We start from the raw sequence: 16771 nt of genomic DNA on the forward strand, positions 1-16771 counted from the left end.
AAAATATAATTCCAGTTTGAGGGACACGACTCAGCAACCTGCCTTCCAGGTGGAGCCGGCATTGCACAGTTTCCCGCTGTGGTAGGCTCCTGGCCCTCAGACTCTGTCGTATTTGACACTAGTGAATCCTCCCTCAGAACATCCTCCACTCCTCTCCCCTCAACCCCCGCTGCTTTTCAGAGTCGTAAAACCAATATTGTTCAGACTTATGCTTGAGAAAAGTAGTGCCCAATGCCAGCATGTAAGGACGGAAGATGGAGCCAAGAGAAAGTATCCCCGATGGAGCATCCTGTCCTGAACATCTATGTTGACTCCTCCTGCCTCCTCACATGAAAACCCTGACAGCATTGCACAAGCAAAGCCAGTTGCCTAAGGAATAATTTATTTAACTGTGGTTGAAATCACAAAAGAATTAGGTCTCTCCTTTCCACCCCTCTTCTTCAGTCCTTTCTCTCTTCTCTGAACTTTCTCTAGTCTTACAGTCAGGAGAAAAACAAATGTAGCGAAGAGAAACAAGGTGTTTTTATTCCATCAAAAATGACTGAAGAAAGCCGAAAGCTACTCATTGTAGGTATTTAGCAATTTTTAAATTTCTTTAGAACACAGTTAGAGCCAGGCGGTGAAGTTGCACGCCTCTAATACCAATACTCTGGAGGCAGAGGCAGAAGGATCTTTGTGAGTTCGAGGTCAGCCTGGTCTTCAGAGCAAGTTCCAGGACAGTCAGGGCTACACAGAGAAACCCCATCTCAAAACAATCAAAAACCAAAGACCAAAACCAAAAGAACACAGTTAAAGTTCAATGTTTGTGTGTATGTGCCTGTGTGTATCTGTGTATTTCTGTACCTGTATGTGTATTTCTCTGTGTGTGTGTGTGTGTGTGTGTGTGTGAGAGAGAGAGAGAGAGAGAGAGAGAGAGAGAGAGAGAGAGAGATTTGGGCTAGCCTCCTATTGAGAAGTAAAGATCAAGATCAACCCAAGAGACTTAAAGAAAACACAAGGCAGAAGGGAGTAACCTGAGAGGTAAGTGAGGGTGGGTTATCATTGGCAGAGCTTAAGGCAGGTGGTGGGCAGCTGTATCCCTGAATTCAGGGAGTCCTATTGCCTGGAAGCAGTGATCCAGAAAGGGGCTAGTGTGTCAGAGAGCACCATTAGGGGTAATTTCTGTGAGGTGGAGCAGAGAAGAAAGACCCAGTAAGTAGGTCATCCCACCTACCAGAGCCAGCAGCTCCTGGGATGCCTGTAGGAGTTGGCCTTTGGGTTCACAGCAAACGGCAGTGACAGGCAGAGTGGGGAATCTGGGGTCCGGAAATGCTAACTCTAAGGACCATGCTGTACCAGGCATCTGCTTGTTCACCAGACACTTGGTCTCCATCCACATCCATGGCAACCTGTGCACAACTGAATGATCTTTTCCTGTGTATAACAACCATGTATTAAGCAACTGCACACACGGCAGACGGTCTTCTTTTTTTTTAATATTTATTTATTATGTATACAATATTCTGTCTGTGTGGCCAGAAGAGGGCACCAGACCTCATTACAGATGGTTGTGAACCACCATGCGGTTGCCGGGAATTGAACTCAGGACCTTTGGAAGAGCAGGCAATGCTCTTAACCACTGAGCCATCTCTCCAGCCCCCGGTAGAAGGTCTCTTGATAAAAGTGGTGAGGCAACCCAATTAAATCGCTGCCTTTTAATTGCAACTATGCCCTAAGATGGCTTGACTTGCTCATGGGTCCAGGGCTCTTTCCTTCCCCAATCCTTCCTTTATTCTTTAAGATAAAGATAATTGTGGACAAACTTTTTTTTTTTCTCTAAATAAACTCTGAAGACTTTCTTCATCTGTGAGGTTATTAACTCTTATCCATGATTTTCTTATTTCTGAACTAATTTCTTCGTAAAGAAACTGGGGTCACTGTGTGGTGGGGTTCCTACAGAGGACAGGGCCTGTCCTCTGAGGCCCCTGTCCACAGCTCAGTTGCTGCCCAGTCCTTGCCAATGGCTGCATTTTCTGGCTCTGGCTGCAATTATTTTATGGCCATTGAAGTTCCCGTTTTTTAAACCTAAAATAGTTTCCTTAGCCTTTGCTGACAGCTTTTTTTTTCATTTTATGAATTGAAAACTTTGCCAAACACACACATCCATGCTACCCCACCCAATAAATCTTCACTTTCAAAAAGAAATGGTTCAGCTAAAGTTTCCTGTGGAAAGTGGTCATGGTCTACACAGTCACCCACTTCTAAAGAAACGAATCTCTCAGCTGTTTCTGGGAATTTCTTCCTTTGTCAGGCTCCATAGCTGAACAGAGAAAAAAACAACCTTTTGACGGATATTGATCCTGCGGCTTTACTATCTCAAAGCTCTACAAAGGGCAGGGCTCACTCATCTTAAAGCTGAATAGCATTGCTAATGAGGCCTGAGATTTATACTTCTGTTCATCATGAGTGTTTCCTAAGACTCTTCAGTGAACCCTCTCAGTATCCCAAGACAAAGAAGGGCACACATGAAAGAAACCTCATGAATCTTAAGTGATGCTGTACAAGGCCCTTAAGGCCATCCTAGGACATGAGAATTATGTCATTCTTCATTTGTAGCTTATGCAAGCTTTGATGTTCAGTCCTGGAAGAAATGGTCTCTATCACAAAAACACACCTCAGCACATTCCAAATTAAATAGTTACTCCATTTTTCCTTCAATTCCCGTGCCATCATGTAAACAGAAACTGTTCATTTGTTTCCAGGCCACCCAGACCCAAATAATCACACAGAAACTATATTAATTACAAAAGGGCTTGGCCAATAGCTTAGGTGTATTCCTAGCTAGCTCTTACATCTTCAGTTAACCCATTTCTATTCATTTGTGCATCACCATGAGGCTGTGGCTTACCAGGTAAGGTTCTAGGGTAGTATTCTCCTTCGGAAGCTACATAGTGTCACCTTCTCTCTCTCTCTCTCTCTCTCTCTCTCTCTGTCTCTGTCTCCCTCTCTCTCTCTGTCTCTGTCTCTCTGTCTCTCTCTCTGTCTCTCTGTCTCTCTCTCTCTCTCTATATATATATATATACATATATATATATGTATATATATATATATCTTCCAGGCTGGCTATATTCTGCCCTGCTGTACGCCAAAGCAGCTTTATTCATTAACCAATAAGAGCAACACATATACAGAAGGACCTCCCATATCCCCATCAGAAGTTGAGTAGAATCAGGCAGATGAGAATCCAGTGTAGATGTTTTGAAACTTTCACAGGTGGAGCCCTTCTAGAGGAAGTGGGTCATTGGGGGTAAGCCTTGCGATTTTAGAGCCTAGACCTATTTTCTGTTTACTCTTTGCTTTTTCACTATAGATACAATTTGACCAGCACGCCTCTTGTTCCTACCGTCATGCCTTCCCTGCCTTGATGGAGTGATCGCCTCAAACTACAAGACTGAATTATGTAAATTGCTTCTTGTCAAGTCTTTGGTTCCAATGACAAGAAAATTAATTAATGCATAGGTCAAGTCACCTATTTGGGAGGGGACAGAGACTGTTGATTTTCTTGGATATAATCAGAGGGGAAAGTCATTTCTAGTTCCTGACCCAGAGGGAGAAAGAAGAAAGCTGTACTTCTATATGGTATTCCTCAGTGTGGGTCAAGTCCAGAGTTCAGATGCCTGGGATTCAGGATTTTCAAACTCTGAGAGGCCAGAAATGTCAGAGCTAACCGGGTTGAGTTATTAAGACAGTAAGCAAGCACAGGCAGGTATCTGGATAGCTGCACACCTGACGCTTTGCTTCAAAGCCCTTCATTCATTGTCCCTTCCCTTTGTAATTAGAGGAAGCATTGAGACCTTTGAGTCCTTTTTACCTTAGCCCCTCTCTCCTTCTTACTGGGCTAATGCTGCCAGACACCCCAGTCTTATTCAAGAAAGCCAAGGGTCTCTACTACCAACCCAACTAAATGAATTATGCCAAGATTCAGGGAAGAACTATGACCCTGGCTGATACATGCTTCATGTTCTAGGTTTGCACAAAAATAAAGCTAAGCTATCAAAGTCCTATGAGTTTTCTACACTGCAGACATCAGACCTAGATGCAGACTGTAGTGAAAATATTTTAAACTAGTACTTATACCAGGACCCTCTGCCTTCAAGGCCTAGCCGGTGCCAAATACATTCCTTTTGGAGGAGTTTCTCTCCCCACGCAGGTATTTTCCCACCCAGCACTTCTCCTGATTTCTTGGATATAATCAAGTCCCTTATAGCAGAGTTCCATGGCTCCTGCTTCAGTTTCTGCCTCTGGGTACCTGACTTGCATTCCTACCTTGACTTCTCTCAATGTGTCCTGAGATATGGAAGTCAAATAAATCTTTTCCTCCCTAAAAGGTTGCTTTTGGTTGGTGTTTTAATGCAGAAATATGAACCCTTGGAAAAAAAGAGGGGTTTGAGCATACCATTTATGAGTTTATATAACAACAAAGATTATGAAGAAAAAGAGGTACAAGAATAAGACTGTTGGGAAATAGAAACAGCTTGCCCTTCCCACTCTAGAAGTAAAGAGATTTAGGCAGTATATAAGCTAGAAGGACTAGGCATAGTCCCATCAAGAAGAGAGAGAACTCCAATGCTAGGCACAGCCAATGAGGCAACTCTCCTGTGTCGGGGAGGAGGCTGTCCTGGTCTCAGCCCTTTTCAGAAGATACCAGCCTGCAATCCCCTAACTATCCCCTAAAACCCTTGTGCGTATACAGGGTGTGATCCCCTGGCTCCTCTAAAAATTTGGGACTGCAATGGAGCAGACACACCTGGGTGGGGTCAGACAACAGGGAAAATCACATCGTGAGTACAACAGGCCTTGGCTTAGCAGGAGATGGTGGTGTGAGTCCAGGTCTTTTGTCACAAGCAATCCAGTCTCAGCCTCGGCTCTAATTTAGAGCCTTCCTCCATGTGCCTGTAGGAGACTCTGACCTTTGGAAAATAAAATTGAAAGCTTTTTATATATATAATAAAAGCCTCGGGAAAAACCGGCTCACTGTCGGTTTGCTGTGCAGAGCAGCACCAGGCATACTTTGTAGACTTCCCACTTGGAACCCTTGAGGGAATTGGTCCTTGATTCTCTGAATCTTTCCTTTCCCATCTTCCTATAGGCACATACCACATTATGGGGGGCAGCGGGGTGCTGAGAATAGCCGGCGTGATGAATGTGCCACGCTGAAATTCTTCATTTTATGTACACAGCATTCTCAGAGAGAAACATGCTGTCCTCGGAACCTTAGTACCCAGGAGCTAGCTGCCTGAGAGGCTTTCAGTATTTACCCTAACGGTACCAAGTGATTAGGGGCCTTAAGTGCCTGGCCGCTGGCTGTGCTGTTTTACTTATTACTCGGGATCCACGGCCTCTCAGCTTGCCATGGGCTCCTTGAGAAGCAGGATGGTCCTAAGCTCAAAAGCTGGCTGCTGATATCACAAGAACACTGGGGGCCCCTTGGGTGACCTGCATCCATTTTCTGCTCCCACTTGCATTGTTGGAGAAAACCTGCAAAGACATGCTTTCTTCCGGGTCCCCGGCAGTAGCTCTCGTCGCAAACTAGACATGTGGAGGAGGGGGTGCCGCATAACTGTCAGTCTCCTCCTCACCACCCGTTTCCACAAACCTTAACCATGATGCTGCCTTGCCTCTTTTTCTTCTCGCATTTAGCCCCTCTTGACCCTTTTCCTTGATGGAATGCTTACCCCTGAGGATGCTTCCATTTGGGAAGCAGACTGGACCCCGTTTGGACCAGTCATTTGATTTATTTTGATGTGTAACAGAAACTCTGCAGCGAGACCTGGTCAGGTCTAGGGACCCCTTTGCCCTCCACCGAAGGGTTAAGCCTGGCCATGTGAAGAGTCAGCTCTGGCTCCCAGGCTGCAGGCTGCACAGCTGACCATATTAGGAGCACATGAAGGGAAGAGTCAGCTCCCAGCACGGCGGGAGCTTTCTGTCGGGCTGAAGTGCAGGTGCTATATTTAGCGCCAGACTCTGGGGAAAAGCAGCTTAAAAGTGGGAGTGGGTTGTTGGAATGCACACGTGTAGGGGACCTCTGCTCCAGTCTCCAGCAAGCTCCAGATCCATCACCTCTCAGCTGGCTCGATCGTGTTCTTGGCTCTAGCAAAGATAAATTCAGTCCCTTTCAGCTCCGTTGCTTTTTTAGTGTGGAGGAAAAGAACCACGGTTGTTGAGTGAATCATCTCTCAGAAGGCTGTAAGCCAGGATTTCTCTCCCCTCAGCCTCCCGTTCCTTTTCCATATCCACTTAACATGATTTGTGGAATTGCCTCATGTGATTCCTTCCCTTAGGAAACACAAGCACTTAACTCTCTTCTGTTCTGAAGGATGTGAACCTTTAGGAGCAGGAACATCTTCTTCACGTTATAGTGGCCCCACATCTAGAAATGGGTCTTCTCTACAGATATAATCCTGTAATAGGGACATAGTACGTAGGAAGTTATTTCTTAGGAGTCTCTACACATTTTCAGACTTCTACAAGAGCAAAAATTAAGGCAAAGAGTGATCTTACAGAAACATGACTACATTCAATGTTGTGGAAGTAAATGTTTCAAGAATTGTGACACCTATGGTCTCAGAGTAATTTGTTTATGCACAGACTCTTTCCACAGCCCTCTGCTTTCTCCTCCAAACTGTATTAGCTCAACTGAGGGAGAGTTTAAGTGAGTGGGAGGCCAAGGATGCTCCTAGTTACAATTCTTGGGAAACAGTTGACCATTCAGAACACTAGACTCTCATATCTGGTTCTCCGACAAAGTCATTTAATTTCCCCAAACTATGTGGTAGTAGCCACGAAACTATTACATAAGCCTGAAGTTTGGCTTGGAAAGTTCATTTGAATAAAAAGCCAAAGGCCTGGCTTGCTGAGCTACTGCCCACTATAGCTGGGGTGCTTTCTTAGTTAGGAGGAAGTGGTTGGTCTGTTTGGATGGCTTTGGGGAAAGCTAACAAATTATAGTAAAATCTAATGCACACTTGTGTAGTTTCTTAAAAGAAAAAGAATCTCAAGGAATTCAGCTGGGTCAATCGACTCATCAGCTGTGGTGAGACCTTGCAGAGGAGGTTGCACAGCAAGCAGTAGGTGGATCTTGTGGCCACATGAAATAAAGGTTAACTGCAGCCCACTGAGTCAGGCCTGGAGGGAGCTCCGGAAGCTGGATGTGGAGTAGAACTCAGAAAGGGCAACAGATTCAGTGCAGGACGGAGGAAAAGATAAGCCTGTGTACAGACGGGCAGAAGGTGGAGCACTGGGAAGAAGCTGGGTTCTAGGGGAGATTCCAACAAAAGCTGAAGAGCCTGCTCACCAGGCAGACCGAGTATGCTATGGTGGACCCCCATGCACAATTTGACCATTGATAACTTGAAACTGTGGATGTAATAGTTTCTTCCAAGATCAAAACATCTCATCATTGGGAAGGTAGGCAACTGAAAATAGCTTCAGGAAGTCCTTGAAACTGACCAGATTCCCTAGGACTCTCCCTGCCTGAGTAAGCTGAGGCTGTGAGTCCTTCTCAGAGAGTCAAGCTGCCCAGAAGAGGCAGAAACCAGTCAAGATGCCTAGAGGAGTGTTGCGGGAGGTCCTTCCGCTCCTCCAGCCTATAGCTGCTGAGATACCAGCCCATTGGGGCGTGGTCTCTCTCCCTTCACTTCCCTCTCCTCTCTCTCTCTTCACTTCCTGTTCCTCTGGTGACTAGACTCCCTTCCTGGTTGCGCAGAGGGCTGTTGTCTGGGACAGTGATCTGTAAGTTTTTTCCCCTTTAAATAAATACCACCCTATTAATCATAATTCCAAACTGGTGTGGCATTGTTTGTGACTTACGCCTTCAGAGGAGGTTTAGACCAACCAAAGAAGATGCAGCCAAGGTGAGCTGCCAAATGGACGTGAAGCTGAGCTGCAAAGAAGACTCTGAGAGCAGAGAAGCTGCCAGAAGAAGCAGAAAGCTGCCTAGCTGTCTGGAAAAGGGTTAGACCAGCTGAGCAATCCGAAAAGGACACTCTCTAACCTGGCGAGCTGCCTGCAGGCTGTGCGGTGTGCCGCAGGTTTCGGGTTTGTGAGCTGTCATGGTGCTAGAGTGGCTTCTCAGTGATGTTAACTACCTCTAAGTACCACATGTTTCTGTAAACAATCCCAGCAAGCCCAGTGCTTTGCCAAGCTAGACTTGAGCGGATTGTTTCTTTGCTTTGTTGCTGCTCTCTCTGTCTGGAGCGAATAGAAGCAGACTCACCCAGAAAGGTGACTCAACACATGGCCACAGGAAATCTCATAGACAAGGAATCTCTCTGGTGTAGGCGGGTGGTGAGGCAGAGTGAGGTTGGCAAGAGAAGCGCGTTGTTCCTTCCCTTGAGGGAGCAGACATCTAGAGGTGGCCATATGCTGGGAAGCAGAGGAAGGGAACATGAGGCAGAGAGGAAGCACTGAGCAGAGACAGTGCTTAAGTTCCCCAGACGAGTGTTAGACACGGAAGAGTGGGTAAGAATCGAGCTTGCGGAGAATCGCAGTTCCCAGTTGTGATTGTGGTAAACAGGGTTGGTGTCTTTTTCTCCTCATACTGTGCTCCTTGATCAGCAGGCCTCACTCGTACACCACCATGAAACAAGAGGAGATTGAGGCAGTAAGAGGCACTTGAGTAAGGCACGGTGGTGCTAAGGTTACAATCTGAATCTCTGACTGGCATCTTCAGATTTAACCACATCGCTCTTCTAACAACCACAGTGCTACAGATGTGGGGATAAACTGAGGCTTGATTGTGAGGGACAAGCATTCTCATATTCTGATTTTAGATCTGTAAATCCCCCCTCCCCACTGGATCTGCTGCTGTTACTTATCAAGCATTAGTGCTTATCATCCACAAGGCATCGTGTTAAGGGTTAGGCCACGGAACTAAAGTAGACCTAGGCCCATGAGGAAGTTCGTGGTGGATGATTGTGTAAATCGTGACAACTCACAGTCAGCAGAGTATGACATGCAGACGGGGATAAAGAAAATCAGAGAACGTTTTTAAGTGATGATATCCTAGGAAGCTCGTAGGAACAGTTACTTCCAGGTAGACAAGAAAATGAAGGCAAATCCAGGTGAAATTGGGCAATTTCATTGGAAACGTGAATCATCAGAAACTCTGCAGGTGACATTTTTCTACAAACTCTGAAACTAGAGCATTAAGGAAAGAGACTGGGAAAATATACCAACACCTGATCATGTAAGGCCTTTTGTGCTTGTGTAAGGAGGTTAGAACCTGCTGAATTGTCACCTAGACCTCCTAAAATGTCCTTGTCAGAACCAGCAGAGATGACTCTGGTCTGTCCAGCAGTTTGACAAATTATAACTCTGGGAAAGCTCCTCAAATAGCAGTGAGTCGATCTCAATAAAATCCAGACAGAGAGGGAAGGTCAAAGCATTGTCCTGCAAGGTCGCACTTGACTTTCAGGATGGACAGATAAGCTGTCCTGTAATATTCATGATGATGACTTGTCTCTGAGCTCACTTGGATTTCCAATTTCCTTCTTAACCTATGAGAAGCTGATTAAACTAAACACTATTGACATCCAGGCTCCTACATAGAAACTCACTTAAAGGGCTCAGCAGCCAGAATAACACAGTGTCCACTGTCACTGCTGGGTTCTCGTTCATGCCGCTTTCCATAGTTGTGAAGATTCGATGTAGTTAGAGTAGTGGTATGTCTTCTCAGTCAATCACTCCCAGCTTAGTGGCTGGCTGAAGAAGATCACAGAGCCAGGTGGACTAATTGTAAGTTGATGACTTTAAATTCTTGAGGGAAACCCTAAATGATGGTTAACGATAGCCAGAGAGTTTGCTGTGCTTCCACGGTTGGATGTTTGCTTCGTTTATGATTTTGGATTGTTTTTATTCAGTTTCTTATGTGTTCTAAGTTAACCTAAGTTTCCTCTTCTCCCTGAGGGATAACCACATTTTATCATTATTAGGAAAATAGAATCCATTCAAACTGGTACTGGGTGCACACCTGAGGAAATTAAATCAGATCAAAGAAATACATCTGTTTCCATGAGAGCATTGTTCAAAACAACCAAGATATAAAATCAAAGTATCCAACATTGTATAGATGGAGAAAGACTATGTGGTATAAACACATAATGGAATATTGTTCAATACTTCAAAAAGGCAGGGAAATCATGTGCTTTGGGACAAGAATGGATCTGAAGATGATGAAGTTAAGTGAAGTAAGCCAGGTATAGAATGTCATGGTATCTCACTTGTGAAAGTAGAAACTGTTGGATTCATAAAGGCAGAGAGTGGATGGTGGTTATCAGGGTTTGGACATTGGTGTGGGGAGTGGGACAGAGGACAAAGAAAATTCAGAAAGACAGAAGGAACAAATGCAAGGGATTGATTGTATGTCTTGGTAACTATGGTTAGCAACGGTACAGTGAACTCTTGACAGTGAATGGGAAATAGATTTAAGTATTCTCACTGCAAAATAATTATTTGAGATAGAAAATATGTTAAGTATCTTGATTTACTCATTTTGCATTGTATGTTTATTTCAAAAAGACGCTTTATATATACAGGCACGTATATCACTGTGTCAGTTAGAAAAAAATCAGAAAATGTGGAGGCTGAAGAGATGGATCTGGGGTTAGAAGTCTTTCCTGCTCTTCCAGAGGACCAGAGTTCAATTCCCAGAACTCAAGTGGGACAGTTCACATCAATTGCAAAGGGATCCAACATCCTCTCTGGCCTCTGTGGGTACCTACACACATGCAGCCCTTGCAGTCCTGGAACTTGCTCTGTAAACCAGGCTGGCCTTAAACTCACAGAGATCTACCTGTCTCTGCCTCCTGAGGGCTAGGATTAAAAGCGTGGGCCACCACCATCCAGGAACTGGAAACTTCTTGTAGTTTGTCTCAGTATCTGTATGCAGGAAACACACAACTGTGGGATGGACCTAAAATTTGTGATTTCTACTGTCTAAGCAGGTTTTAATATACCCCAGAAGCTACACTTCATTTCTGTAGCTTATCTGTCCATCAACACCCGGATTCCCAGTCTTCCATGCTTATATCTTCTTTCATTGTATCTATATCAGTTTCTGGTCTTAATCTCATGGATGTCCTACTTTCAGAAGACTGAAACAACCTATAGGGACATCCACAGGTACCAGGATGAATGGACTCTTTACCAAAATCTAAGTACAATGTTCTGTCCTGTTCACTCATGTGTCTGCAGTCCTGAGTGAGGTCAAACTTTCCAGGTTTTCTCTAGATCCCAACTCCCTCTACAGACTCATTGACATTGCCCTGCTATTCAGTTCATTCACCACTCACCACCTACACTTTCCACCTTACTAGATCGCTTCCAGCAGCCTACAAGTGTTATCACCTCTGTTAAAAATAACAAAAAAGATGGTACACATCTATAACTTCAGGGAGGTGGAGACCGAAGGGCCAGGAAGGAGTCAATGCTGGCATCAGTGCTACAAAGAGTTGGAGACCAGGCTGGGCTACATTAGATTCTGTCTCAAAAAACAAAACTACAATTCCCATTATTATAGCAACAACAAAAAAGAACCTTGATCTCTCTTTACCTTCCATCCCCTTCCACCCCTTGCCTTTTCTTCTCTTTTTTCTATGTTAAGTTTTTTGGAAGCAATATCTATTCTTGATGTATCTAATTATATTCTTCATTTGCTCTTGAATCTTCTGGTCTGGCATTTCCATTACCCAGCCAAGAAAGTATTCTTATCAAGGTCAAAGAATGGCCCTTAAGGAGTTCAATTGGAATGACTTTCCTGCCTCATTTCCCTTGAGAATTTGGTCATACTCTCCTTGAAGTCCTTGCTTCACCTGGCATCCAAGACATCACCTTTTGTCTGCTTTCCCAAATGTCCCCCTGGTTGTCACTTGTCAGATCCCCTTTCTGATTCTTACTTGTCACCCCAGCCTTAAAAACTGGTGACATGCTGAGCTAAACATATTAACTTTAACTCACTTTATTAGGAGACTCATCTGGTCTCAAGACTGTGAGTTTTATGGATGTGTGCTGATCGTTCCCAGTGTCCAAAGCCCTTGGTCAAGCTTGACTTCCTTTTAGCTCAGAGCCTGCATCCAACGCACCAGTACATTCCATTGGCTTGAGCTTCAGGAGACTTCCAGGATCTAGTCTCTCTTGTCAGCTCACTGTTAACAGCATGCCAAGTCTCTGACAACTATTGCCTAGATTATTGTAGTAGCTTCCTAGAAGGTCCAGCTACTGTTCTGGCCTCTCTCTAGTCTGCAGTTATGACAACAGCCAAATGAGCAACTCAACACCTAAGTCAGAACATGTGCTTTCCTCGATCAAAAACTTCCCAGTGTTTCTCTGTTGGACTCAGGATAGAAGTCAAGGTTTGCCCTGTGCTTGCCAAACAGACCCTGTCTGCTCTGCTCTGCCTCTCTCTATCCTTTTTCCACACTCCTTTCTGGCTTCTCTCTGAGTAATTTTTGGCCTTCTTGTTATTCTTTCCCAATCCACATTCTTGTCCGGAGTCTTTTAAATTGACATTGTCTCTTCTCATTGAATATATTATCTGTATTCATCTTATTATTCATCTCTCTTACTAGAAGGTATACTCCACAGGGTGGGGATTTTATTTTTTGATATTTCAGTCACAACAAAAGCCTTCAGTACCTAGGATTGTACTTGGTCTCCAGCTGGTAATTGGTGGAAGAATGGGTTCTAAACTACTTAGTTGGCTATGTGACCTAGACTGAAGAGTTGAATTACATAGGAGCTCAGGTTAGTCAGTAGCTACCCTATTCCTTTAGCTTCCAGTGGCTTTCTGCATGACTTTCCCTGAATTTCTGTAGAGTGATCACAGAAACTCTTACAAAGGAAAACATTTAACTCTCAGTGTCAGAGGCTTAGTCCATTGTCATCAGGATGGGTGGCATGCAGGCAGACATGATGCTAGAGAGGTAGTTGAGAACCTTACATTTTGATCTGTAGACAACAGGATGTCACTGGGTGTAGCTTGAGCATATGATACCTAGAAGCCTGCCCCAACAGTGACAGACTTCCTCCAGCGAGGTCACACCTACTCCAGTCAGGTTATACTCATTACAATAAGGTCACACCCACTCCAACAAGGCCACACCTCCTAATAGTGCTATTCCCTATGGGCTTATTGGGGTCAATCATATTCAAACAATGACAATTGCCTTCTCCTCTTTGCTGGCCTGTTCTATTTCACCAGGCTTTTCTTAGATAATGAGTACCCTAGGGCTCAGGGCTGGACTGTCTACTTAAAAAAAAAATCTAATAGTTTCATTGAGTTCCCTAACAATTAACACTATGTATGTTGGTGACTTCAAATTTGTGTCTGCAGTCCAGGCCTCATATGCTTCATTGCAATCTAACCCTTCCTACTGCAGTCTTTGGATCATTACTTGGGTATCTTTAGAGACTCTGATGGCTGTGATGGTTTTAAGTCATGGCTACAAGTTCTTTGCTACATTTCCTTTATTCCCTTTGAGTGTGAGCTGGGCTTAGTGACTTGCTTTTAATGGAAAGAATCTGTCAAAAGTGACAATACATAGTTTCCAAGACTCTATGAAAACTCATTTTAGTTGTCTTTCTCTTCTAGATTTGTCAATCTGGGGGACCAGTGATCATAGTCTACAGACACTCAAACAACACTCTGACAAGAATGGGGGTAAGTTCTTGCTTACAGCCAGTAAAGAACTGAGGGTGCAAGAACATGGATCCTCATATAGTGAGGTGGACCTCTGCTAGCAATGGCAACAGCTTCTCCTTGGTATGTAGAAGGCAGCGTACTGAGGGCCCTGTGCTAGAACCATACAACCAGCTGCTTCCAACTATCCCTGTAGAAACAGCATATGTGCTTTACTGTTTTAAAGCACTGTTAGTTTTATAGAAATCTGATGGAGGAAGGTCATTGGTTAAGTAATAAAGAAACTGCTTGGCCTCATAGGTTAAAACATAGGTGGGAGGAGTAAACAGAACAGAATGCTGGGAGGAAGAGGAAGTTGAGAATGCCAGCTAAGACGATACAATTTGATGTCTGGGGATCAGATGGATTCAAACGGACAACAAAATTGGATAGCTGGTAAGAGTTATGTGGAAACAAAAACATTAGCTCAACACTGGCTGGGCTCGTTTGGAATCATCACTTGCAGCTTTTTCACATAAACAGAGATTCTTGTGACTTGGCATCTGCATTTCTAATAACACAGTACTACCTAGAAGTACCAGGAAGAGGTTGCATGGTATTTACCAACTTGTATCAAAGGATGATAGGGTATGGCTCATTTAAAAACTGCAAAATATTGGGGTGTCCATTCTTCCATAGGTGACAAGTGAAGTGTTGGAACAAGTTTAAGGAGTGTACCCAAGATAGAATAAGAACCTCTTCACATACCTTACTGAGGGACTTGAGTGTTGCTTTGCAGCTTATAGTTATTGGAGAGTTTTGTACTTGAGCGCATTTAAGAAGTTTGAAGATAGAATCACAGAAGACAGCTATCCAAAGAAGGAAGAAAGAGATGAAATAAAGTAACTGAAATGGTTAAAGTAAGAAAAGAAAAGGACCTAAATTAAGACATCAGTGGGTAAGTACAGCTTCACGAATTGTCAGTTGGTATGGATAGTGCTATTTGAGGAAAATGAAAATGCCCAAAATCCAACTGTTTTGGGGGAAAGATAAATTGACTTTGGGGCATAAAGAGTTTGAGTTACTTAAAAGTTCTTCAGTGAAAGGTGTCCAATAGAAAGTTGGAGTTATACATTAGGAGCTCAAAAAATTAATTCTTAGTCTGGTGGTACTGGCTGGTGTCATGAAATTGAACTAAATTGTTTAGGAAGAATATTTAGAGAAAAGACATTTAGTTGACCCTTCAAGGTTACTAACATTTTTGACGTTAACAAAGGTGGAGCTGGTAACAAAACTTATGGAAAAATGTTTAGAAAAGTAAGACAAGAATAGGAAGAAACTAATGCTGAAAAGGTCAAAAGAAAAACCAAATCCAACAAAGAAAACATGTGTGCGATAAAGGAGACCAAAGCAGTCTCTTAAGCAGGTCTCCTTAACAACAGCTGCAGATAGCAACCCCAGATGGCTAGCCTCGTCCTAGGAAGAGAATGAATATAAATCAAGCGAGGGACTATGGCCTTAGAAAGGCCTGTGACAGGTGATAAAGTACCAAGACAGAGACTGAAAAAGATCAAGAAAGATGCACCATGACTCAAGGTAGTGACTCAATGAAGCTGGTCTCAGATAAGAGCACAGTTATCAAACAGATGTTCGAGGTTGGGGTGACAGGAAACACAAGCAAACTGATGTCAGAGTTGTTTAAACAGCCCATTTTCCTAAATACTACATCAGGGTCAAATGTAGGAATAGAATGGAGGAAGCTTTGAGGGAGCCATCTTTTCATAGTTAAACCATTTTTTTTTTTCATCTTGGGTTCCTCAGGGCAATTTGAATTGGATGACCACGAATCTTATTGAAGGTAGCTGAAGTAAGATTGAAGAAAAATTGGGGAGACCATTAACGCGTCTCATGAAATGTAAAGGTTCAATCATCAGATCACGATACCCAATTAAGCACCAGGTAAACTGACAATAAAGCCAAGCATTTATCCCTGGTTCATCAATGGGGGAGTGGTCTTCATTCTGGCTAATAGGCCACAGCCTTACCGGTAGCTCTGAATTCCTATATGGCGAGCAACACTAGAGTTGCTAATTATAAAAATGTCCCATGAACAAAGAACAAGGTACCCACGTCTTGGCAAAGAGGGATAGAGAATGCATCTTTGGAGTCGGGAAGGTGGGAAGCTGTACTTTATATAAAAATGGAAAAAGAAAAGCCAGGCTGACAAAGCTCTGGGGGCTGAGCTTGCGCATTCAGCTTTTAAGAAAGTTTATTATTTTCAGAAAGACTAAGCTTCCCTGCCGTGGAGACTTATTAATAGGGTAACTGGTTGTCCTCATTGTCTAGGTACCCCCCCCCTTCTACACATATTGCCCTGGTACAGTTATTAATAACATCCTTTCACTTTCAGAAATGTCCTGAACTGGAAGATAAACTAGATAGATAAATAAAACATCTTATTTATTGGATATATGACTCTGAATTGGCCCAAGTACTTTAAATGCCGTAATGCCAGGCTGCAACCCCTTGAGATAGGCTATTCCTCAAGGGGCACTTGTGTACTCAAAAAACAGTAGGTATTCAATAAATGTTGACTCATGAATGAAATGTTATACAAAGCCTTCTCTCCCAACTGGCTTTATAAAGTTATATTTGTCACATACTTCCAGCTCTTACCACTATTACAGACAGAGGACATTAAAGTAATAAGCTCCACAGATCCTCAGAATGTCAGAGCTAAACGAAAATCTCTTTAGTCTGACCCCCTTTCAATTATACGGGAAACCCATGGCTCTAGCATAGCACGCATTTCCTGACTGCTGGAAGCTCAGGAGCCTGCTACCAGCAGACATTCCACAAGCGTTTGATTCAGCTTTCAGTCCTTTCTTTTCTTCAGCCACATTTCCAGCAGAGGGTACCCGACAGTACCTGAGCACCCCGTCCTTGAATCTCCACATGCTCAATGGGGCAGACACAAAAGTCTCTGTGTTGGAATGTCTTTGCTCAGGTCGAGGGTTTGGCTCCATGCCAAGGATTTTTCTTAGCGAAACAGGGGTCCCAGGCTTGATCCTTTACACTACACACAGTCCTTTCTGAGAGTCCGAGACCATGTTTCCT

General features: G+C 43.7%; 1 long non-coding RNA gene across 1 annotated transcript in view; it reads left to right on the top strand.

Moving 5' to 3' along the window:
* Positions 1-16771, top strand: part of LOC142838808 (uncharacterized) — a 95088-nt gene that overhangs the window by 64299 nt on the left and 14018 nt on the right. The window contains exons 2-4 of the long non-coding RNA XR_012908635.1: positions 13628-13696; positions 14454-14612; positions 15476-15613. This is a non-coding gene — a long non-coding RNA (uncharacterized LOC142838808). The remainder of the gene's footprint in view (positions 1-13627; positions 13697-14453; positions 14613-15475; positions 15614-16771) is intronic.

Source organism: Microtus pennsylvanicus, chromosome 20 (genome assembly GCF_037038515.1).
Source record: "Microtus pennsylvanicus isolate mMicPen1 chromosome 20, mMicPen1.hap1, whole genome shotgun sequence".
Classification (NCBI taxonomy): domain Eukaryota; kingdom Metazoa; phylum Chordata; class Mammalia; order Rodentia; family Cricetidae; genus Microtus; species Microtus pennsylvanicus.